This window comes from Mustela lutreola, chromosome 1 (genome assembly GCF_030435805.1).
Source record: "Mustela lutreola isolate mMusLut2 chromosome 1, mMusLut2.pri, whole genome shotgun sequence".
NCBI lineage: Eukaryota > Metazoa > Chordata > Mammalia > Carnivora > Mustelidae > Mustela > Mustela lutreola.
The window spans coordinates 263,397,494-263,422,411 of record NC_081290.1 but is presented as its reverse complement, the minus strand read 5'-3'; the positions used below and the strand labels follow the sequence as shown (position 1 = coordinate 263,422,411).

At 45.9% G+C, this 24,918-nt stretch overlaps 1 protein-coding gene across 1 annotated transcript in view; it reads right to left on the bottom strand.

Moving 5' to 3' along the window:
- The window catches only part of PRR5L (proline rich 5 like), a 146,112-nt gene extending 122,167 nt beyond the window's left edge, over positions 1–23,945 (bottom strand). The window contains exon 1 of the mRNA XM_059139987.1: positions 23,778–23,945. The gene's annotated coding sequence lies outside the window, so the exon portion shown is untranslated. The remainder of the gene's footprint in view (positions 1–23,777) is intronic.
- Positions 23,946–24,918: the final 973 nt, after the last annotated feature.

Sequence of the window (24,918 nt, the reverse complement as noted above, 5' to 3'; positions counted from 1 at the left end):
GTATTTTGTACTAACTAGCTATGTTAGTGCACAGAAAGGTGTTGGTAAATTTGGCTCCACTAAGCGGTAGATTTCAACACCCTTCGTTGTGGATAAAATAGTGGTTTGGAATTCAGATTTCAGGAACATGGTCCTGGATCTCAACCCCACCAGCTACCTGGGAATGATGGGCAAGGTGCTAACCTCTCTGCAGCTTCTTTTCCTTATCTGTAAAGTGGGATAATAATGGCGCTTAACTCATAAGGTTATTTGAAGATTAAGTGAAATAATACATGAAAGGTGCGTAGGGACACCTGGGTGGGTGATTCCGTTAAGCACCTGCCTTGGGCTCAGGTCATGATCTCAGGATCCCAGGATCTAGACCCCTGTCCTGCTCCCTGTTCAGTGGAGAGCCTACTTCTCCCTCTCCCTCTGCTGCTCCCCCTACTTGTGTGCTATTTCTCTCTTTCTGTCAAATAAATAAATAAAATCTTTAAAAAAAAATGCTTAGAACAGTAGCTGGCCCGTGGAAAGCCCCAATAGATGTTGGTGATTAGTACTTTCATCATAATCAGCACAATGATCCTGATCATTATTAATGATGGCCCAACAGGAATTTTACATTGTAGGAATATTAGCTTCACAAGTCAAATTTTAAGTAGAAACTCTGCACTTGGGGAGTTGTTTATTCCTGCGAGGATCTTTTATTAGTAAAAACCCCGTACATTCATATCCACGTGTTTTGTCTTATACTATTCAAAGCCTTTCGGAAAATATTCTCTCCTTTTCTTCTCCAACAAGAGGACTGGAATCCTTTTCACGCTGGACTGATATGGAATCTGAGACTCAGAAACCCAATTATTAAGCGGAGAGATAGAGGGGGAAGCAGGTTGCCCACGGTTTCTGAGACTCAGAAACCCAATTATTAAGCTTCGGAGTCACGATCCAGCCAGGTCTCACGACTCGGGCAGCAATTTCAGGAAAGTGCGCTTTGTTTTTGCTTTTTGGTTCCTAAGTCACAGGTCACGAAGCTTTCCCGATGCTCCAACTTCCCTTGCTAGGTCTAACGGGCCCTCCCCCTCCCTGGCACCAGCTTCCTTCCAGTTACTGGCGAATTCACTTGTCCCGGGGGCTCAACCGGGCAGCTTGGGCGGGACCAGGTCCACACCCAACAACAGGCTGGAGCCTGTCTAATAAAGAGAGCCCGTGATTGGGTGAGGCGAGGGCACGTGACCAGGTGTGGGCCAATGAGAGGTTGTGAATCCCAGGTCTGAGGTGGAGACCTTAGACAACCTTCCTTGTCTTTCGGTGTTGGGTGTAGGGTGAGGGCTCCAGCTGCTGTAGCTGTTTTGCTCTAGCGACGAGGGAATGAGGAGGGTACCCCAGGGTGGGAGTGACCATGCATAACAGCAACGGATGAAGTCAGCAGTGGTGAACGCAGAGCAAAATTATGGAGAAAATCCAAGCCCCCAGTGATGTCCCTGGAGTGGCTGGATAAAGCCACGCTCCAGGCCCAGCATCCACTCTAGACTCTGCCGATCTGAGAGTCAGCATTTCCCTTTTACCGTTGAAGCCTTCAGGTTGGATTTCAGTCACTTAGTAGCAATCGAGAGTTCTTTGGGATAGACGGGGGCTCCCAATACAGTCTACACGGAACCCTCAAAGACAAGGAAGGATTTATTTTAGGCTGGACTAATTGTATAATCTTGACATGGGATATATATTCTACACGGTGCTGGCTTCCACTTCTAAAGTTCCTTTACAACTTTTATGTTATACAGCACCTATTCAAAAGTTAATAACCCATTTTATTTCCCATCAGGAAAAAAAAAATGGTGGGTATGAAGTGCCTCCAGTATAAAGAAAGGGCGTGGGGAGAAAGAAAGAAAAAGAAAAGAAAAGTCATTACTATGTGATTTGTTCTTTTAGGACCTCCTACTAAAAAATTTGGGAAAATTTAAGAAAACCCTGAACACCTTCTTTTGTTTTATTTGAGTCTCTGATGTTTGCTACCAAATTTCTGTCTTTTCCTTTCATCTCTCTTCCCTCCCATCTATCCTGGGACACCTCCCATCTCAATTTCTTTTCAGTTTTCCAGATATCCAGGACATTCCCCAGGCTACACTGCAGGGATGCCCAAACTCTCACCCCTGACATCCTGCCCTAGTTCAGGCTTCCCATTCCCCTTGTACATCATGGTTCGGAGCTGACAGTAGTCCTTGCATCTATATCCATCCTTCTCAAGTGTGTTGAAGATGAAACCAAATGAATACCAACTGGCTAAGTCTCATGGATTCATTAAATCTCAGGATTAAAAAGAAATGAGTTCATCCAATGGTTCTAACTGGTGTGCCTTGATCAGCCGTGTGAGGTTAACAAGCAAGGGCATATAAATAGTACCCAGTAATTTACTTAAGTCATTGAACCTTAAGACATCACAACAAAGGTCAATAAATAGCCAACTATATTAAAATCAGAGATTTCTGTTTGTCAGAAAACAGCTGACATTCTCAGATCCAGACTACAGAAAGAACTGCAACAAATCAATAAGAAGACTTGGCCCTCCAACAGGCACTTCACAGAAGAGGATATTCAAATGACTAATGTCAAGTGCACAAACATTACTTACTGGAGGACACCAGTGAAAACCACCAGAAACCAGAATCATAAACAATGGGAGCTCTTATAACAAGGCTCATGGAAATATAAATGAATATAGCCATTTGGGAAAATTACTTCACATCAACTAAGCAGTTGGATGTCTAGTAAAACTGAGCATGTATAACCTGCGACCCAACAGTTCTAGTCCTGGGCATATCATGGGACTAATAAAATAACTGAACATAGACCAAACTCGGGGGGGGGGGGTTGTATTCTAAAGTTTGTATGAAAGGTGGGGGGGAAATCCCCCAAAGGCAAAATTACTCTCAAAGCTTCCTTAAGTTGCTCATAGAAGACAATATTCAGACCCACTATGTCTGCCATTTCGTGTTTGCTAAACTTTATAAAACATGGTTCATTTAATTCCCATCACTCCATGACACAAGTTCTAACACTCCCAATTTTACAGATGGGCTCAGAGGGGTAAAATAACTTGCCCAAGGTCACACAGCAAAATAAGGACAGTGCCAAGGTTTAAACCCGATCCCAGTCCATCCCCACATTCTGACCCATACTGTACCACCTTTCTAGGTGGCTGCCTTCCTTAGGATAGGCAAGCCCTGTAAAGGAGGGGAAGAGAAGTTTCCCTCCACCCCAACTTTCCACACCCCTATGTCATCCATCAACCCAGATGCTAACCTGCCTCAGGAAAGTGTTGGTTTGGATTGTCTTCTCCAGTTCCCCACTGGGAGTCTTACCCTAGACCAGGAGTCCAGAAATACAACCTATGGGCTCAATCCAGCCCATCATCTTTCTTTCTTTCTCCTTTCCTTCCTTCCTTCCTCCCTCCATCCCTTCCTTCCTTTCCAAGATTTTATTTATTTATTTTAGAAAGAGAGAGAATGCAAGAGAGGGGAGGAGCAGAGGGGGTGGGACAAGCAGATTCCATGCTGAACACAGAGCCCAAAGCAGGGCTCGATCTCATGACCCTGAGATCATGACCTGAGCAGAAACCAAGAGTGGAGGCTTTAACAACTGAACCACCCAGGCTCCCCCACCTGTTTCTTTATGGTTTTATTGAAATACAGCCAGATCCATGAGTCTAAGTATAGACTATGGCTATTTCTGACATACAATGGCAGAGTTGAGTCATTGCAACCCTATGGCCTCATGTGTGTTTATTATCCGGCCCTTTTCAGAAAAAGTTTACTGACTCCTGGCCTACCCTAATCCACTTTCCTTGTAGTCAAACCCCTCCAAGGACCAGGATGAGGTTGTTTTCATCATCTCTTGGTTCCAAACAACAAGTTTCCTGGTCACCCAGGCCCTATCCCAAAGGAGAGACATCAGGATGCTCTGAGGGTCCCCAAAGTTGCTTTCTGCTCCAAAATCCCCCACCCCTCTTCCTCTGGTAGCTAATCCTGGAAGGACTTCTCTGGGAGCAAGGAAACTACAGTCATCTGTGTGAACTGCATTTATGTCTAATTACCCCACAGATTTTGCATCTCCTTTACAACATCACATTAAGTTTGTTGCAAGCCTTATTTGATCTCAGCACTAAACTCTGCTCATGCATATTCCATCTTCATAACTAGTTGCTCATGGAATATGGCCAATTGCTCACAGTTTACACAAAATCAAAGGGAACACTGGTCAGAAGTGCTGAGCTATTAGCTTGTACCTCAAATTAATTCTTGACGTGTAGCTGATGAAAGGAAGCTACTACAGAGCTAACAGCCCACAAAGAATTTAAGATTTCCAAAATGAAATATCAAGAGAGAGCCATTAGTAAGTTTATGAATTGTGTAGTGATTTAAAATTTCTAAAGCCGAAGCTATCAGCTTAAATTAATCAATTTCTGTCTTGACTACAGCAGTCAGTAAAATAGCATTGGGATTTCCTAAATGCATCTGAACTTTGCAAATTTGAATTTTATACCCAAAAAAGAGGCAAATACATTTCCCTATCCTAGCAGTTCAGTTCAAGGCATAAGCTTTTAATAATAATAGCTACAGTCTTCTAAACTTTCACATTGGACCAAGGCTCTGTTTTTATATGCATTATCTCATTTAATCCTCCCCACAGCCAAATAAATAGGTACTATTATTATCCCCATTTTACAATGGAGGAGGCTAATGTTCAGAGTGATTAAGTAACCTGCAAAAGTTCCCAGCATCATCTAAATAGATCTAAGTATTCATTCTTTTATGTCCCATAGTGCCTTGTACACATCTCATAAAAAGTTATGGATGCCCGTTTTTCTGCTGGGAGAAATCCTATTTATGTTTCGTGAGAGATGAGGCTATTATTTACTCAAAAAGCATAGATTGCATTGCTGTGCAATACCGGGAAGTGCTCTGGGTTTCACTTTGGGTCCACAACAGCCCCTCCAGGCCTAGCCTCACCTTCGTTTTTCAGATGAGCAACGTGGGGGCTCAGAGGGGTTGAGTAACTTGCCCACCAACACAGAGTTAGTAAATAACAGAACAGTAGGGACTCAATCTGAGTCTGGGCTTTGGGATGTCTGCAAAGTGCTTCGATGCACCATCTTGATACGTCAACTGAATCAAGGTGGAGATGTTGGCCATCGTGTGTTTGATAGGGTAAGTGCGCGCTGGACCTGGGACAGGGTCAGACAGCCCTGCTTACTACAGAGAGCAAGGAATTTACAGTTCCCAAGAGGCAGAGAGAGAACATTGGAGGCTGGTGTGGGGAAAAGGGCAACAAGGGAAACCACCCAAGTGCAGCCAAGTTTTAGAGGGAAGAAATCCTAAAGGAGGTGTGAAAGTCATTTGCGGTGGTGTGCACACACACGTGTGTGTGGGACTGTGCACTGCGATATCCCTCCAATCAGCCCCTCCTCACACCTCATGGGGATGCTATTAGTAAAATTCGCCTTGCTCACTGACTTGTAAGGAGGCTCTTCTAAGGTAACTCGGTGAGGCACCGAGATCTGGAATGCTGCAAGGCCAAGACAGAGACCACTCCTGTGGACGCAAACACCCAAGTCCAAGGGACTCACTGACATCCATCTAGAAGTCATTTACAGGGAGCTTTTTATAGTTCCTTTTTGCCAACTACATGATTCAAATGAATGGAGTGTTCTTTAGTGGGGTGGGGTGGGGGCGACTCATCACAGGGTGTCCGAGACCACAACTTTATATCACTTACCATGAAACAGCCACTTGATCTATATTAACTCATTTACCCTCACTGCAGCCCTATGAAGGGGACGCTATTATGATTGCCATTTTGCAGAAAAGAAATCGAAGCACAGAGAAGTGACTGGATCAAAACCACTCAGCTGCTGGTAGGCAGTACAGCTGGGACTTGAACTCAGGCAGACCATTTTCAGAGCTCATGGTCTGGACCCCTAACACTAAACCGTCCAGCACATGCTCCCTGAAGGTTGGGCACTGAGGAGAATGGCTGCAATGGTGGGGTGCTAACATCCGATGTCTGGTTGCTGAGTTGGCAGTGTCCGTACTCTCTCTAGTATTCTTCCTCCATGTAGAGTTAATTGGCATTGTACATATGGTCAGTGGCCCTTGGCTGCTGCTGGGCCCCTTTACTGATGTGTTTGACTTTGTCCTACAGGAAAGACACTGGGGCTGAGGTGCGACTGACATGCCAGATATCTGGTCCCCAAGTCCCGCTGCTCTGAGCACAGCTTACTCTGCCCAGTTACATCCGAGGGCAGACTTGTCTGTCATCGGCTCACCTGCTGCTTCAACAAGAGACAGTATTGAGCAACGCAACAAAGCAAAGCTTATCTCTGACCAGAACATGGGGACCAGGACAAAACTATCTTCGATGTATTAAATGGTTTTAAAACTTGAAACACACTTAACTTTTTGAACCTTGGACATTGCGTGGCTTAAAACTTCTTTTACAAGATGGAGTAAAAAACAACAGAATTAATCAAGGGAGCTCTCTAATGACACCTGTTTACTTTTTCTTCACCACAACTAAGATCAGATCATCACCAGCAGAGTTCCAAGTGAATTTCTCACTCAGGGTGTCATCAGGTCCATGGCTCCTTTCCATGAGACAGGAAAAAGGCTGAGAACTAAGAACCTGGTGCCATTGGGAGGAGGGAGGAGGGAAGAGGGAGGAGGGTGCAGGGTTCTCCTATTAGAGGAACCATTAACTTTTAGAGTCATTTCCACAATAACATTAAGCCATTTACTTTGCAATTATGCAGGGGATAAACATTGATAGGGTGTTCTGTGAGCACAGCTGCATGCCAACATCTGGCATCACCTCTGGAATCCTAGAGGACACATCTGTCAGCAGAGTTGCTCCTCCGGTGAGACCCACCCCAGGACCTTAGATGCTGGAAGGGCATCTAAGGCAGGCAGATGCTACATGAGCCAGCAATGTCAGGAAGGGTCAGCTGCCCTGCCCAGCAAGAAACTAGACTCTGTTCTGTCTTCCGTGAAGAGTCGAGATCTGTGCTACCAACCACAGCAATAAATGATGAAACTGGCAAAAATGAATACCAGATTCTCTGGAGCATCTCTAATGGGCCAGGTGCTGTCCCATGTACTCTTGTGTGACTCTTCATGATGGTGAGGTAGGTGCTAGTATTTCTCTTGTTTTCCACGTGAGGAGAAGATGAATTAGACACTCACACCTACACATCTGGTTAGTGGTGGAGTCAGGAGCATAGTTTTAGTTTGCTGCCGGGTGCTGTGCTCTTAACCATCACCCCATACTGCCTCCCAAGTGGGTAGCAGCCAAGAGCTGTGCCAACAGGTTATTCAGAATCCTGGTGCACTCAGACCCCGGCAGTTATATTTCTGGGCACCTCCTCCATGTAAGGTACACCCAGTGAACGGAGATGGGAGCACAGCAATGGCACAGGCAGCAGGTGCACATGGTAATACTCTGCCTTCATGAAGTTCTTCACTTGTACCTTCTCATATTTTCCCACCCACCACTCTTTCCGTCTCCTTTCATGAAATCATGACAAGAGATAACCGGGTGACTTTTGAGGAGGGGCAATAACTATTTTAATCCATCCCATCTATGTCTCCTCCCACGCCTGAGTCATTTTCTAGGTGTCTAGCCATATAGGTAATGATTTACGTGTTTCCCCAAAATGGTATTCCATGAAAAGTCTCCCTCCCACCCAGGCCCCTACCTACCATGTGCCCACTGCCAAGCTCTACCTATTAGTATTTTCTTGTGATTCCCTCTAAACGTTAGGTTCACCTAGGATGCTACACACTTATGTTGCCCGCCCTCTTTCCTTCCCATTCTTTGTAGGGCTCTTCCCCTGTCAATACCCAGAGCATCTTCATCCCTTTTTTTTAGCTGCATAGTATTCCATTTTCTGGTCATTCCATATTTATTTACCCTTCCACCTATTAATGAACATTCAAGATTGTCTCCAATGGTTTGCTAGTCATCAATTGGTACTTTGCTTCCTTGTGTCTGTATATCAGTTGGTTCGAATTCAGGAAGGAGACAGATTGATGGTTATCCCCAAATCCCAACGCTATCCACCACTGCACTCTAACAGAACAAAGAAGAAAACCACACTCAGCAAAAGCCCCACCGTAAGAAGATCTTTCTACACCAGGAGAGGCTGCCATGTCTATATTTTTCCAAATATTCCATTTCTCTTTACCCCAAAGAAAAAGTGACATCTTGAACTAGGTGATCTATACAGAGAGCATTTTTTAAAACTACAACTTCAAGGGGTTCATTAAGATAATAGACAATTCAACCCAGCCTTGCCTACCAATTCAAGTGAAGGCCAAGTTTGGGGCCTTTGCCTCCCTGACACAGCCCATGAGGGGCTAAGAGATAGTCCTCTCCACTAAGACCTTCGCTTCCCCAGCCCTCCCCCATCTGAGCCCGGGATGCATGCCTGCAGTTGGACAATGAAGTGCTGGACTTGTCACCAAGGGATGTTGCGTGTTTCTTTTTCTATTCCTTTATAGTTGTTTTGGGGGGGGGGTTGTTTGTTTTTGTTTTGTTTTGGTTTGTTTGTTTTGTTTTTTTGCTAAAAACAGCTGTGCCAAGCAGCCCCTCCTTAGAATGGGACCAGCCCTCAAAAATGAGAATTAGGACAATTTGGATGCTAACATCTCTGCCTTCCCTAAACTCAGTCAGTGTGTTCTCAAACTATCTCCCCCGTCTCCCCCAACCTGCAGTTGTTGGTGTTGGTGGCTCTCTCACATTCCCATGGGTGGTAACATTTCAGGACGTGTGGGTCTGATTTTCCATGACCAGAATCTGCATCTTTTGCCTAAGGGCTCTGTCTGGCTACCAGGGTCTGTTTTATTCATGCATGAGACAGGCTGCAAGGGGTCAGTGATTAATAAGACCACCATGCCTGCCTGGCAGCGTTCAACCCATTACTCCCTCAAGCTGGTATACGTAAATATGCCAGCTCCCTTGCCACTCAGGGGGGATAAGTCTAAGGATTGCATTCTATGTGTTTTTTCCCCCAATACCCCCCCCCCAGCAGGTTTAAGCTCATTGTGGTAACTTGCTTGATAATGTGCCATTTACCAGCCTTCCCTTGGTGACTTCCTCCCTCCCTGCTAGTGCTTCCTTCATTTTCCAAATGAACTACTGGTTCTGGAATCCTTGTCTCCAGGTCTTCTTGGTACCAGAAGTTTTCTTAAGAAGCAGTATCTAAGGATGGGACTCTGGAAGATGGAAGGTGGCAACAAAGACCGGTTGCTGATGGCAAGTGAGGTGTTGTCAGTAGCATCACATGAACCAAGACTATAGGAGGTGAATTGGGATGGGTCATAGGTGAAAAACAATGGGGTATCCAGGGGCACCTGGGTGGCTCAGTCAAACATCTGCCTTTGGCTCAGGTCGTGATCCCACAGTCCTGGGATTGAGCCCCACATCGGGCTCTCTGCTCAGTGGGGGAGTCTGCTTCTCCCTTTACCCTTCCCGCTTGCTCATGGTCTCTCTCACTCTCTTTCTCTCTCAAATAAATAAAATCTTTTTAAAAAATGCATATCCAGCATTGGAGAGATGCGGGATCAAGGATAATTGTAAGGACTGCAGGGCTGCTTGGTTGCTCAGAAGTGAAGTAGAATAGGAGCACTGAAAGAGAATGACAGGCTCCAACCACCCAGCTAGCAGCCCAAGTTATGGCTAAGAAGCCAGATAGCCCCTCTTAAAGCCCTTGAAAACAGCCTCATGTCCTACAGCCAGACAGCAGATATGCCTAACGTCAAGCACAGGATCTAATCATGTGAACAGCAAAGTTGCGAAGCCTGATGAAGTCATAACCCCAGAATAGGAGAAGCCTGATGAGTTCATAGCCCCAGCAAGTCTCCTATGACCAAGTGGAAGTCCTGATAGGGCGGCGAGACTGGGATGGACCACGTATTCCAGGTTTGCCTTTCCTGCCTTCAGTGCCTCGGTTAGCACTACTGTCTGAGGGCTCACAGAAGGTCTGATTTGTTAGAACATGGGGTCTGCATAGCATTGCCTCACCAAAGGACTCATTTTTAGCCAAGAAGGGATGATAACCACAGGATCTACTGGTCCCACTTCATATCACATCGCTCAGAAGCTGTTTGTCTAAGGTAAGATTAGAATGACTTCATAAAAATGCAGGTAAGATAAGATGCAACTTTGGTTGGATGCAGGTAAGAGGACACTTTGTGGAGTGAGGTGCTTTGAGACATCGTGTAGACTTTTAACCATTGGTCCCTGTATGGTGCTATGTCTCCAATGGCTGGACCACATGGGTTTGGATACCAAGGAGTTTAAATAGGAATGGCTCCTCTTGCCATCATTCCCAGTGACCCACTTAGAGAATTTGTACTTCTCCATTCTCCCATCTTCAGTATCTGCCAAGTCCTAATGCACAGGGAAGACAATGTTTCTAACAGAGACATGATAAGAACCACACAAAACCTAAAACTCTAACTGATGCCTCACCATTTTGGGTCCCTAATTGCTAGTAAACTGGGGTGCAAAGGAAGGAATTACTATCCAGGCAAAGATGTCAGCCTTGATTATTTAAGGAACCTAATGAAGGCAGGGAGGAGTATGTCTGCAATTCAGAGAATCTCTGGGGGTACTGGTACGTGTTCCCATGTGCAGTGATAACTGTGAATGGTCGGCCACAGTAACCATGGGTTGCCAGAGACACAGTAATCCAAGGCTCAGATCCTTCAAGGATGGAGGTCTGGGTGGCCTCGGTGTATAAGGCACTCGAAGCAATGGGGTTAGGGGAATTAAAATGGGGTAGAAGGTTAGGAGGGCAAACCCCAGTTCCCTTAGCATGTGAATGTGCCCCTACAAGTTTTCTGCTTTCAGCCTTTTAGTTTACTTTAAAGGAAGTATTATGTGTGTTGTGATGAGCACTGGGTGTTACACGCAACTAATGAATCCTTTAATCCTACATCAAAAACTAACGAAGTACTATATGTTAGCTAACTGAATATAATAAAAAAATAAAGGAAGTATGATTGGTCATCATCTTGAAGACTCAGTGACAGAACAGAAAGAATTTGAAAGAGGACAAGGGGAGATCTGAATGGTACAAGGGGTGGATTGTAGCGGGTACTTTCAGTGTTCAAGCCTTGCCATCTAGATGCGTCTCTTTACCTAAGGTCATTCTCTGGCCACCAGGGTTCACTCTACTTATGCACATGGCTAGAAAAGTCAGGAAATGAATGTGCTGGGAGCACACTTACCCTGTGGCTAAGGAATTTGGTGTAAATACCCCAGATCCCTTTCCCCTTGGGTGGGATAACTGTACGATGTGTTTCCCATGCTAGTTCCCAGGGTTTCTTAGGATTTGTCTTCAGTTACCCACATAGTAGTTTGATTGACAACATACCCATAATTGGTTACTTTCCCTTGCATACATCAATTCCCTACTGCTATAGTACTGCTTCCCTACCTTCCAAGTAAACAATTTACATGTGAATCTTTGTCTCAGGATCTGCTTCTAGGGGAACCCAAACTTAGACACTCTATCCTATTCTCATCTAATGTTCTTAAAAGAGACTCTGAGGAACTATTTCTGATTAAAGTGTGAATGACTGATAGGGCCCAGAGAGGAGAGTTTAAAAGAAGAAATATCCTTAAGCAGTGATTCTAAAGCAGTAGGCTTGGACACACAGGAAGCTTCTACAGGCATGCTGACAAATTATGACCTACAGGTAAAATCCATCTTTTGTAACAATTGATTGCACTTATTATTACACACTGTCAGACAGACTTGTAAGTTGAGAATGTCCTTGAAGACAGAGTAACACGGGGCCCAATTTGTAGCATGCAAGAATAAAGAAGCCCTGTGTTATATGGAGACACAGAATGATCATATGTTCTTTTGAGAGGATGCAAAGTTTTCCAGGTCAGAGTGGTACATTACTTTGCTCAAATAGTGACCTAGGGTGGACCAGCAACTGTGTGACTAGAGGGATAACCACAGACGACTGCACATACACGGAGTCACTGTAGCAGTGACTTTGTTGTAATTATGGTTGACTTGTTGAAGTTGATTGAGTCTCTTCAAGCTTCAGAGTGTGTCAAAACACACATACACACACTTAAATCTTTATATTTGGTTTTCAGATTCCTGTCAGTGGGAGAAATCTGGGAAGAAGAGAGGGCAGGGAAACATTTTTGGAGAACATACACCAGCACCGCCATCCCCAGTACCACCACCAAGGCCATTTGTAGAGTGGTTTTACTCTACAAATTTAATCTGTAAGTTGTTTTCAAACAGGTGTTAGGGAACTCTAACATCCCTGTGAACCTGGCAGGTTCTGCCAACAATAAAAAACTTCGTGCCAAATAAATATTTAAGCAAACTATGTATCCAGTTATTAGTCTTATATATTGATTTTGTTAGGAGAAAAACCTCACCCACTAGAAGTACAATTTGGAAACCATAGATACGCATGATTATTTTATTCTTGTAACCACCCCCTGCCGACACCAGCTTGCATAGAAGGAAAATGAGGTTCATAGGAATTAAATGACTTAGCCAATATTACAGACAAGACCTGAGCTGAACTGTGGTACAGAACCACACCACATCCAGCGCTCTTTCCCCTACATTCTACTACACTTGAACACTGGTGATGAAACACGTGGTTTAGCAATTTATTGGCCAGTAAGTCTGTTTTGTTGAGAAGGGGTCAGAGAACAGTTTATAAAAAGTTCTTAGAACTTGGGTCATTCCAAGAAAATACCAAAACATCTCCAGTTCATTCCCTCCCTGAACTATGTTCAGCATGTGGTATTCCAGCGGTTGTTTTGATGGGACATGTTCTCATAGCTGGTCCTATGGGTCTTCCACACCAACCAGACCCTTTGGGCATCACTCAGAAACATCCCTTGTAGCAGTCAACTTTGCTGCAACACTGCTGCAGAAGAAAGACTTGGCGACTTATGAAAACAAGGCATTATTTTTCTTGCACACAGTTCTACAGGTTGGGCAGGGGAACTCTGCTTCAGCTGGGAGTTTGGTCTGCTTCATGTGGTTATTCCTTGGAGGCCAGAGAGAAGGGACAGTGGCTCCCTAAGGTGTTCTCTTCTCATGGTGGTCACAAGAGCACAAGGGTAGCCAAACGGTGCACACCCTACTTAAAGCCGCTGCTAGAGTCCTATCCATTCATATTCCATTGGCTATGTCATGTCAATGGCCAAGCCCAAAGTCACTGTGGGCAAGAAATATACTATGTCCTAAGCCGCAAGGGAGGTGAATGAAAATTTGTTGACTGATACTCCAATTTATCACGATGAGCTAAAAAAGTGATTCTCATGAAGGGAAGCCAAATACCTCTTTCTGAAATCTTCTAAATCCATAAACTGATATTGTCCTATTAATAAAGTCGGTCCTATAAGCTGCCAAGAGGAGATCATCCCAAAGGGGCCTTTCCTGAGAGACCCCAGGGGAGTGTGAAATGGCAGCTCTCCAGACTAGCAATCCCAAGATGGAAATTACCTAGTTGCCACTGGGATATTTTTAAAACGCACTACTTCACTTGCAGTGATCTGCTGTAAATCAAGCTTCCAAGCCTCCCTTCATAGAGGATGGGACCTGCAGACAGAGAGAAGGGGTGGATGTGTGTGATTTATAAGCTCCACCTTAAAAAATCAATTTCCTTCAATGGAAGTCTTGGCCACAATGCAGAACAGTGCAGTAACTAGAAAGAAACACTCCTAACTTTGACAATATAAGTCTCCCCTTATGTTGGATAATATTGCTTTGTCCGCTCAACTCCTCAAAACATGCATTTCCTCTTCCCCTTCCAAATACACTCAGTTTTGCTCAGGGAACTCCCTTTCCTCAAGGAACAGTGACCCATCCCCAGGACAAACCCTGGGGACAGGACAAATTTGTCGAGAGGTAATTCCATTCACTTTGCCCATGGTTGGTTCAAGAATAGATAAAGGACCTAGAAGCAGCCCAGAAGACAAATTGTGCCTATGGGAAAAGTTTGCTAGAAGGATGCAGGCAGGGCTTCTAGAAAAAGTTATTTCACTTTAAGGAGAAAGCCCCAGAAATAAACTGACCTTCTGTCTTTCTCTGAACCCTGCTCTGTCTAGATAGTCCTGCTAGAGCCCTATTTCTTTCTGAAGATGGAAACAGGAAGATGGCAAAGCAAAGAGTTGAAAAGGTTGGGTGTCCTGAAGATATCACCAAGCCACTGAATCAGCCTCTTCCCTGAAGCTTGCTCTAACTTTGTCCTTACTTTTATTTTATTTTTTAGAAGATTTTGTTTATTTGATAGAGAGAGTGATGACAAGTAGGCAGAGAGGCAGGCAGAGAGAGAGGGAGAAGCAGGCTCCCTGCTGAGCAGAGAGCCCAATGTGGGGCTCGATCCCAAGACCCCGAGATCATGACCTGAGCCAAAGACAGAGGCTTAACCCACTGAGCCACCCAGGTGCCCCTTGTCCTTACTTTTAAGTGAGATAATAAAAGATCCTGGTGTGTGACTCCTGACTCACAGCTAAAGGCCTCTTCAGCCATATCTATCTCAGTCACCTCCTAACCGCGCATTTGGGCAATCGCTTGATTTTTCCAGCTCCTGTTTTGCACCCGTAACTATGTCACAGAATCCTTGTGGAGGCTAAATGACGATGCCCACGAAGTATTTGTGAACTTGCAAGATCTGGTGTCTGGCAACGGTGCAAATGGTGCGCAGGTATGATTTTTTGGTAACACTGAGTGAGAAAGCCTGGCTCATAATTGCCATCTCTGCACTTCCCTATGTTATTGTCCTCTGGCTATTGCAATAAAAGCTTCATAATGGGAAGGACCTGTGTCTTGGTAGGGTGGACTGATAGGTGTAAAGTCTCCCATTCTGACCACTAAAGCTGGCAAGGGTTAAAGTCCCATGGTGTAAATTAGATGGGGGATACTTTCACTCATAAGTATTATGTAATTATGTGTTCTGGGTTTTTTTTTTTTAAATTAAGAGAATTCTTATTCAAGTGTAATTAGTATACAGTGTTACAGTCGTTTCAGGTTTATGATAAAATGATTCAACGGTTCTACCATTTCTCAGTATTCCTCATGATTAGTGTACTCTTAATTCCCTTTATCTGTTTCACCCAGCCCCCTACCACCTCCCCTCTAGCAACCATCCATCTGCTATATTTAAGAGTCTGTGGAGTTTGGTTTTGGGTTTTTTTTTTTTTTTTGCCTCCTTTTAAATTTTGTTTGTTCACTTGTTTTGTTTCTTAAGTTCCACATAAAAGTGAAATCTTATGGTATTTTCTGATTGATTTATTTCACTTAGCATTACATACCCTCTAGGTCCATCCATGAAAAGATCACTAATCATCAGGTAAATGCAAATTAAAACCACAATGAGATCTCACTTAACACCTGTCAAAATAGCTAAAATAAAAAACACAAGAATAACAGTGTTGGCAAGGATATGGAGAAAAAGGAACCTCCGAGCACTGTTGGTGGGAACGCAAACTGGTGCAGCCACTATGGAAGACAGTATGGAAAGTCTTCAAAAAAGTAAAAACAGAATTAACGTGTGACCCAGTAATTCCACTACTGAGTATTTACCCACGGATAATGAAAACATGAATATGAAAAGACAGATGCACCCCTGTGTTTATTGCAGGATTATTAACAATAGACAAGGTGAAGAAGCAACCCAAGTATCCACCTGTAGATGAATGGAAAGAAGGTGTGATATAGATAGATAGATAGATAGATAGATAGATGGATGATAGATAGATAAATAGATAATTTCACTGGCATATCAATCAATCAATGGAATATTGCTCAGCCATGAAAAAGAATGAACTCATGCCATTTACAACCACATGTTTTGTTTTTGAAAATATGAAAAAAATTCAGATAAACACTATGAGAGAAGAAAAGATAATCCACACATGATCCCATCACCTGAAGGAAAACCACAGTGACCAGTGATCTAGATTTTTTCTAGTTCTTCTAGATTTTTTGTGGTGGTTACTTCTTTGAAAAGAAGAAAGGAGAAAAACAGACATCCTGTGCACTACTTTTGAGAGTGAGATGGTGAAGATGGTTTTGGAGGGGAACTTTGCAGTCTTTGAAATTTAAAATATTAAAAATTTTTTAAATGCACCTGCCCTTTGGTTCACCATTTCTACTTCTGGGAATCTCTGTTCCAGAGCGACACCAGGAATAGTGGATACTTAGAGCTTTCAGATGCCCGGGACTGTTCTCTGCATCAATATGCCATCTCAGTTCATCCTCACAACACAGGAGGGTGGTCTTACTATTATTGTTAAATAATAGCTCTGCTGAGATACAATTCACATGCCATACAATTTACCCATTTTAAGGTATACAGTTCAATATTTTTTTAGTATATTTGCAGAGTTGTGCTATCATCATCACAATTTTAGGACATTTTCATCACCCCAAAAAGAAGCCCTGTACTTATTAGGAGTCAATCCCCATTATCTTAACCCCTCAGTCCCCTGAGAACTACCAACCTACTTTCTGTTCCTGTGGATCTGCCTATTTTGGACTTTTCACATCAGTGAAATACACAATATGTTGTCCCTGGTGACCGGCCACTTTCTGCTAGCTTAATGTTTTCAAGACTCATTTATGTTGTAACATATATCAATACTTCCTGTCTTTTTAATGCCAAATAATATTCATTGCATGGACATACCACATTTTGTTTATCCATTCCTCACTTGTTGGACATCTGGATTGTTTCTAGCTTTTGCCTAATAGGAAGAAGGCTGCTATGATCATTTGCATACATGTTTTTGTGTGGCCATGTGTTTTCATTTATCCTGGGCCTCTACATCAAAGTGAGAGTTGTTGGGACATTTGCTGTAATTCTCTGCATTACCTTTTCAGGAGCTGCCAAACTTTCTCCCCAAGTGGTTGCACCATTTTATATTCCCACCAGCGGTATACGAGGACTCCAATTTCTTCATAGCCTTGCCAGCCAACACTAGTTAATACCTGTCTTTTTTATTATAGACATCCTAGCAGGAATAAAGCAGCATCTCGTTGTCATTTGTTTGCATTTCCTTCATGAATAGAGGGAGGTACCATTATTACCTTCAGTTTACACATGAAGCAACTGAGGCACAGAGAGGTTCATTAACTTACCCATGGTCACTCAGTACATGTATGGACTCCCATGTGTACAGCAGTATATGTAGAAGAAAGTTGGCTGCAGCTCTGTGGGTGGCAAATATTAGAAGAACCCATATGTCTACCTGCAAGGATTTATCCTGCAGAAGACCATCACACAACTATCAAAGACGGGGCAGGTCCGTTTAGGCTGACATGGAATGGGTTCCAAGACACCGTTAGTGAAGAAGCGACTCACAGAATCGTGTGTACAACGTGAACCTAGAGACCCAGGCCTAGAGACAGATGTGATACAGGCATAGACAGGTTACCCACAAAGCTCCTCACAATGTTCCCTGGGAGGTAGGCTCCCAGGAGGGCACTGCTATATCGCCAGCACCTAGAACTGGACGTAGCCCATAGTAGCAACTAAATAAATATTTGCTGTTAAATGAACGATTTCCTTGGAGAGAGAGAGAGAGAGCAGTATATACAGAAGAGCTCATGCTGTGCTCTGAAGCCCCACACCCTTTGCATATAGAGAAGTGGCTTCACTGTCTTCCCAGATGCCAAGGGGTCCCTCTCGGGCCACAGTGCCCCTTGCTTGAAGCGAGTAGTCTCTAGCCCCCACCCCGCCTCAGCCCCACCACGCTCCATCGCTGGAGCTGACGACCCAGACAGGAGGCAGGCCCATACCCGCCTTGCCGGGCACCCCACCCTGATTGATGAGCCACTCTTCCAGCTAACAGGAATCCAATGTCAAGATGACGGCAGTGAATCTCGTTTTCATGCCTGGGAAGATCTTAAAAATCAATAAGCATTAGAAGGACACCGCCAAGTGTTTTTTCTTTTTATCGTTTTTCAATATTTGTTTAATTCGTCATCCGGGCTGAGCCCAGGGAAGGGGGCCCGAGGATTCAGGGCTCCTGGCAGAGCAGCACAGGCCTCCCCTTGGCAGCATTTTTGGCTTACGGTGCGCTGGGTGAGCTGGGAGACAATTAGGAAAACAACTGGGGGCTGTGGCCTCCCAGAGCCAGAAAACTTAGGGTGCAGAAATGACAAGGGCTGTAGGTGATGAAATTCTAACAGTGAAGATAGCAAATGGCACCAGAAATGATGGTTAGCAGAGGCCAGGATGAGAGATGTGAGTCGGCTGTACGATAGGCTGGTCCTCGCAGATGGAGGTGATGTTAGGGATCTGCGCATGCCCTCACTGTGTGTCATGAGGAGAACTGCTCCAGGTCCCTTTTCTCCTGCAAAAGTGGGGCAGGTTCTCAGTGGGATGTTTGACTCCCCACCCCACCACTCCATGCCCTGCCAACACACACACAACCATTTGATCACCAAGTCCCGCGCTTTCCCTCTGAAATAACTCTGTCCTGTCCATTTTCCGCATCTCCGCTCTTACTAGGTTAGTTCGAGTCACCTTCCCCACTCACCAGGGCTCTTGCAACTGCCTCCTGAGTGGTCTTCCTGCCTCGAGTCCTGTTTGCTCCCAGATCTTTTTCCACCGAGAACAGCCTGGCCCTGAGAGGTGGGTGGCCTTGTGGGTTAAAAGCATGACTCTGGAGCCAGGCTGCCTGGGTTCCGACCTGCCTCCTCCAGACCTGTTTTGAGCCACTTGAGCCACTACTTCCATGTTCTGGGCCTCAGTTTGCCTCATCTGTAAAACAGCGGTGCTGATCGCTAGGTGCTGGGAAGCCAGTGAGGGTTAAGTGGACTACTACAGACGGAGCCCTTACAGCAGCAGCTGCCAGACCCAACAGCTCAATACACAGTAGCCTCCTCTTTCTGAAACACACCCCCCTGCTTATATTCACGTCGGGACAAAGTCCAAACTTATCCACAGCACCCGTGCCTTCTCTTCTCACCTCCTGGTAACCCCTTGATTGACATTCAACACTCCCATTAAATGTCTTTGTGTGTGTTTTTATGTGGTTCCTCTAACAAAACAGGCTACCAAGCATTCACACACGTTGCCTGTTATATTCTCCCCAAGGCACTTCCCCATTCCCCTGTCCATCGTCCATTCATCTCTCCGCTCTTAGATGTTATTTTCTTTGGAAGGCTTCTCTCACTCATCAAATTCCAATTAGGTGCCCTCTTTTGTGTTCCCACTGCACCCTTACTTCCCATTGAGGCACTTGCTACCTTGTATTTTTAAATCTTTATAATGAAAGTTTTCACATGGAAAAACCCAAAGCCCAAAGAATCGTAGAACAGTACAATGAGCTCTCATAGACTCCCAGCAACTGGTAACATTTTACCATATTTGCTCTCTCTTTGTGTGTGTATTCATTTTGTTGCCAAGTCAATTACTGACATCATGCTCTTTTAACTTGCATCTCCAAAAAAGGAAGCAAACTGAGGAGTATTCTCCCACCTAAAATACAATGCCATAATCACACTTTTAGAAATGAATCATTCTCTAATGTCGCTGAATACTTGGCCCTTAACCAATTTTCCCCAGCCCTTCCCCAATTCCCTTTTACAGTCTTTCTGCTACATTTCATTTGAATTGCTCCTTCACTTGGGCTGTAAGCTCTGAGAGGAATGGAATGTGTCCCCTTGGTTTCCCTCTCCCCAGCACTCAGCTTATGGCAAACCCTCAGTACCTATTTGTTACAAGAAAGAACAACCTCTATGCCCCAATTCTTTCTGCAGAAAAGGGTCGTCAGCCAGTTCCAATCCCAGCACAGTTGCACCCCCCCCCCCCACACACACATGTACACACTCACCCTTTGGTAATGCCATAGCATCACTTCCGTGGGCCAAGTCAGAAACCAGAGGAGCATTCTAGATGCTTCCGTCGTTTGACCCCACTTAGCTCCCACACTGTCTCCTGTCTAACCCATTCCCCTCTCCATTCTGGAGGCCAGGACTGTGGTCTTGCCCAGCTCTGGGAGTCTTGACGCTTCTGATTCTCCAGTGGTCCAGTCTTGCCTCCTCCAAGCCCTGTCCTGCCCCACAGGTCACTTTTCCCAGGGACCATTCATGACCCGTCGCTTCCTGGCAGAGGACCTATAAAGGCCCTGAGCGTAATAGGTATTCACTAAATGACTGCTGAGTGCTTAAAGAGAAATACTATCCTCTCCTTCTTCCCTGGTCTAAGGGTCTAAGTTAGCGGCAACCACATGCATCCCTGTCCTATTCCCTGGGCCCCAGACTCCAGGCCAGGCCAGGCCAGTCCAGCGCTGCCTCTGGACAGATCCTGGATATAGCCTCGGCACACAGCTTCCAAACAGCCGCCAGACCCATTTGTCCTTCTTCCTTCCCTGGGAAGTTGTGCAAGGATGCGCAACGGTAGGCCCGAACTTATATTTAAAGAAAACAGTTAAAAATCTAAACAGAAAAAGTCAGCTTAAAAATCAAGGTCTTTCTATTTTGAAGTTTTCTTTAGGTCAAGTACATCTTAGGAGATACAGGGGGAGACCATACAGCCCCTTCTGCCTCAAATAAGATTTTCAGGATGCAATTTTGCTTTTGTGCGCTTCTGCAAAGAAAGCTGTTCCACCGCCCGCCATTACTGCTCTGAAGGAGTTACGCTGGGGCAGGGGCAGAAGGTTCCAGCAGAGATCCCTTGGGGACACAGAGCCCCATCTGACCCTGGACCCACCACCCCAGCACCAGCCCCTGCATTCCAAATGCAGCATTCAGACTAGGCGGGGACTCCAGCTTTTTTACCGTGGTGACATTCTGCTAAGAAGGAACTTCTTTCCAGCCCAGAACAAAAAAAGGGCAGCAGTCTGAAGCTCTCAGAAGCCTGGTGGGGAAGGCCGAGGGGAGTGACCGAAGTGGGTCAAAGAGGATCTCTGCTCCCCGCTCCCCAAGTTCTCTACCATCTACCTTGGGGAACGTTCCAGAACCGGTCTGAGCTCCAGCTTCCCCTCCTTCAGCTCGACGAGGACACCGTCCTCTTCCTCATGGGGCTCCTCATGAAAATTAAGTGCGGCATCAGAGGGATAGCAGAGTGGGAAGGCTACCTGAATCTCAGCGTGTGCTGAAGACACAAGCCATTCGGGGACACATCCCAAGGGAGCTGTGACGCCGTCATGCAGGACTTGCAAATGATACCAGTTTCCCCCTTTTTGGACCATCCCCAGCCCTGAAAGGAGGGCTGGACGAGGAAACAGTGGGAGCACGGAGGGAGAATTTTGGAGTGAACAACAGAGGTGCTCCCAGTCCCAGCTGCCCACTCCCCACCTCCTGGGACTGAGCCGCATCTCTGTAGCTCGAGTATCCCTAAGGACTTTTGTCTGCATCACACCTTAGAAGCCCAAGGTGAAGAGAGACGGAGCACCCAGCAGGAGTGAGGGGGCCGGGAGGCTTTGGATTTTCTGGGTAAAGAGGAGCTGAGTATTTCTGATAAGCCAGAGGTGTGCAACAAGGGACCCTGGGAGTCGCGTAGATCCTCTGGAAGAGGGCCTCCAGGAGAGCACGAACCCTTCCCCAGACAGAAGCTGACGGTACCTGGCCTGGCTGAACTGTGCCCCCCTACCCCAGCCCCCTTCCAGACTCATATGTTCAAGCCCTGACTCCCAGTACCTCAGAACGTAACTGTATTTGGAGTTAGGGTTTTAAACGAGGTGACTGGGTTAAAATGAGGCCTTTAGAGTGGACCTTCATCCAATCTGACTGGTATCTTCAGAAGAAGACAAGATGTGGGAATGCACATAGGCAAAGGGAAGATGGTGTGAAAAACAAGATGAAAACGGCCAACCCCAAGCCAACAAGAGAGGCCTCAGAAGAAACCAAGCTTGCTGGGTGCCTGGGTAGCTCAGTCAGTTAAATAGCTGCTTTGGGTTCAGGTCATGATATCCGGGTCCTGGGATCGAGCCCTGCAGTGGACTTTCTGCTCAGTGATGAGTCTCCTTCTCCCTCTCCCTCTGATTGCTTTTGCTGTCTCTAAAATAAATAAAATTAAAAAAAAAAAAAAAGACACCAAGCCTGCCAACGCCTTAGTCTCTGTTAAGACACTCAGCCTGTGGTATTTGTGTTGGCAACCCCACCAAACTAGTAAGCACGGCTCAGACTTGGAAGAAGGAGTCTTAGGCAGCCAGCTTCAAAGGATCGGGAGTTTAGAAATCCCCAAAAATGAGGAAGGAGGGTATTCTCTGAAGTATTTATAAAATTGTGCCAAGAGATAAAGAATCAGGTGTCAACACCCACCAGGCCCAGCCAGCTAACCGCAGTGTTAACCAAGTTAAGAACTTCCCTGCTCTTCTGGGTCCTCCTCTCCCCCTCTCCTGCCCCTGCTGGGGGTCAGAAGCCTCAGTGAGCCAGCTGGCAGCATAGGCGGGAAGCGGGAAACCAACCACAGACTCCCTTTCTTTGCTCCAGGCCCCAGCTGGAGGTGGGAGAGAGGCTCCATGTGGAACAGCCTTTGAAGGTCTGAACTGAGACTGCTTTGGAGCTAGAAAGGTAGTCAGCATGGGCCCACCCTAATTTCCATCCTGGGACAAGGAAAGAAGGGGACCGTGTAGGAAAAAATTGAGGTGCGGTAATAGACAAAAGTAAAGTTGGCTTCCTGAATGCCCCCCCCCCCATGAGTCCTGTTTATTTACCATATGTCCTCCTGCCCAGGCGGCGGCTCAGCCCAGGCTCTGGCCAAGAAGGAGACAGGTTATTTGTGAAGCAATTATCATCCCTGCAAATTTTTTCTGGCCGCTGTCGGGCAGGTCCATCTTCATCGAGCAAGGCGAAAAGCGAACAACGGACAAACCATTTCAGACCTTCTGCACTCCTCAAGCCAGGAACGTTAAGCGATGTTCTGCAAAGCCAGGGACAGAACGCCACCCTCTCTATCTCGTGACCCAGAGGAGGCCACTTAACTCCAAACCGGCCATGGGGCTGGGCAGGCTTTAGAGTCACACAACACTCTAGAAAGAACCGAGCTCAAAGCCTGCCTCTGCCACGTGACTGCGGTGTGACCCTGGGAGAGTTACTTAGCTTCCCTGAAATTGCCTCCTCAATAAAATGGAGACCATAAAAGTATCCTTCCAATAAAGTTATTATCCAGAATAAATGAGGACATAGATGCTAAACCCTTGGAACATTGCCTGCCACAGGGCAAAGGTCTCAGTACACATACTTATCGTAGCTATCATTATACATCACTGCCTTTCAAGGTGCAACCTTGGAGTGACCTTGATTTATTGTGCAAAACATTATGTAAGAAGCATGTGATGAAAAGCACAGACTCTAGGACCAGACTGCCTGTTTTCCATTCTCTGCCAAGCGAGAATGGAAAACACATTGTTTAAGTGTTTGCTGTAATTGCTATCAGTACCGTAAGATACATATAGTGATCTGCACACAAATACAGGAAGTTCAAGAAGAGCTTAATAATGACAGCAATGATTAAGGGAGTAGTCATTTCCATAAATCCACGCAGACCCTGAAGTTTCTTGTTACCCGGACATCAGAGGCACTAACGGTCAGACAGGCAGAGTGTGTCCCTAATCAGGAGGCTGCTGAACTTGACCTCAGTTGCTTTTGCTTATTCATTTGTTTGCCAGCGGACCGTCACTCTCCAGCAAGCAGGGTATCTAGAAAACAGAAACCCATCCTCCTCAGGCTGGACCCTCAGCCACCGCCTCCAGGCCCTGCTCCCCACCAGCAGCTCTCAGCCTGTCTCTCGTGTTACCTGGTCTGGTTCCTTCCTCCAGGACAGGTGCCATCTCGCAGGGGAGAGGTGAGGTGCCACTGCATTCCAGCCTCCTGAGAAGGTAACATGCTGATGGGCTCCGCTGTCTTTAGGCCTAGCTCTCCATCAGTTCCCACCGACCCGGGGCCTGAGCACTGCCAGAGAAGCAGACAGGAAAGATGTAAAGCTGATACCTCCTGCAGGAAATAATTGTCTAGCTGATTCCAGAACTGAAAAACACAAGTATAACATTGGAGAAAGGAGAGCAAAGTGCCATTCAAGGCCATTGTTACAGCCTCCTCTCTGTGTATCAGGGAAACAAAGAGGCCCTGTGTGTGAGGACAATGCCGTGGCTTACCAGCCACTTCTGTGTTACTCCTGGGGACGGGAGGGTGAGAAACGAGGCCACAGTGCCCTCCCAGCCCCATGCGCCCTGAACTCCACTAATCACAACCTCCAGGCTAGCCAGCTCCGGGGGAGGAAATCTGGACTCCCAGCTCATGGGGTTCTGAATTGGGGAGACAGGAGACGCCCCCTCAGGAGGGACCAGATGGGTATCCACTAGTCTTCCAGGCATCACGTGGTGACAAATGCCCCCTCTCCTCTCCCTCCCCTCTTCTCTTGCTACCTTTCAGAGACTCACCACAAGTTAGGGCTAGAAAGAATGGCAGACATCATCTCTCCAAGCACATATGTCATCTACTCCAACCCCTGGCTTTAGTGAGGGGCACCTGACCAGGACGAGTGCCTGGCTGTGCAGCATGTTAGCAGGGTCTGCGAACCCAGGTGAATCCTTATGCAGCAGCCTCCACTGAACCACCCCCCTGCCCCACCCCCGCCATGGACCAAGCGCTCTATTATGAGCAAACTCGCAAAATGACCTCATTTGCTCCTGGCTTCAAATCCTTGGTCTGCCACTAATTATCCATGGATTATGGGTTCATTTTCTGACCCTTTGTTTTCCCACTTGTAAACTGGGAATATTCATGGGTGACTGTGAGAACTGAATGAGTTTAAACATGGCAAAGCAATTAGGACCATGCTTGAGCTGTACATGTCACTTGAGAAGCATGAATGGGAAATTAGATGTCCACCTGAAACTTGCTTAAGCTCATGGTGAGACGCAAGGCAGATAACTAGA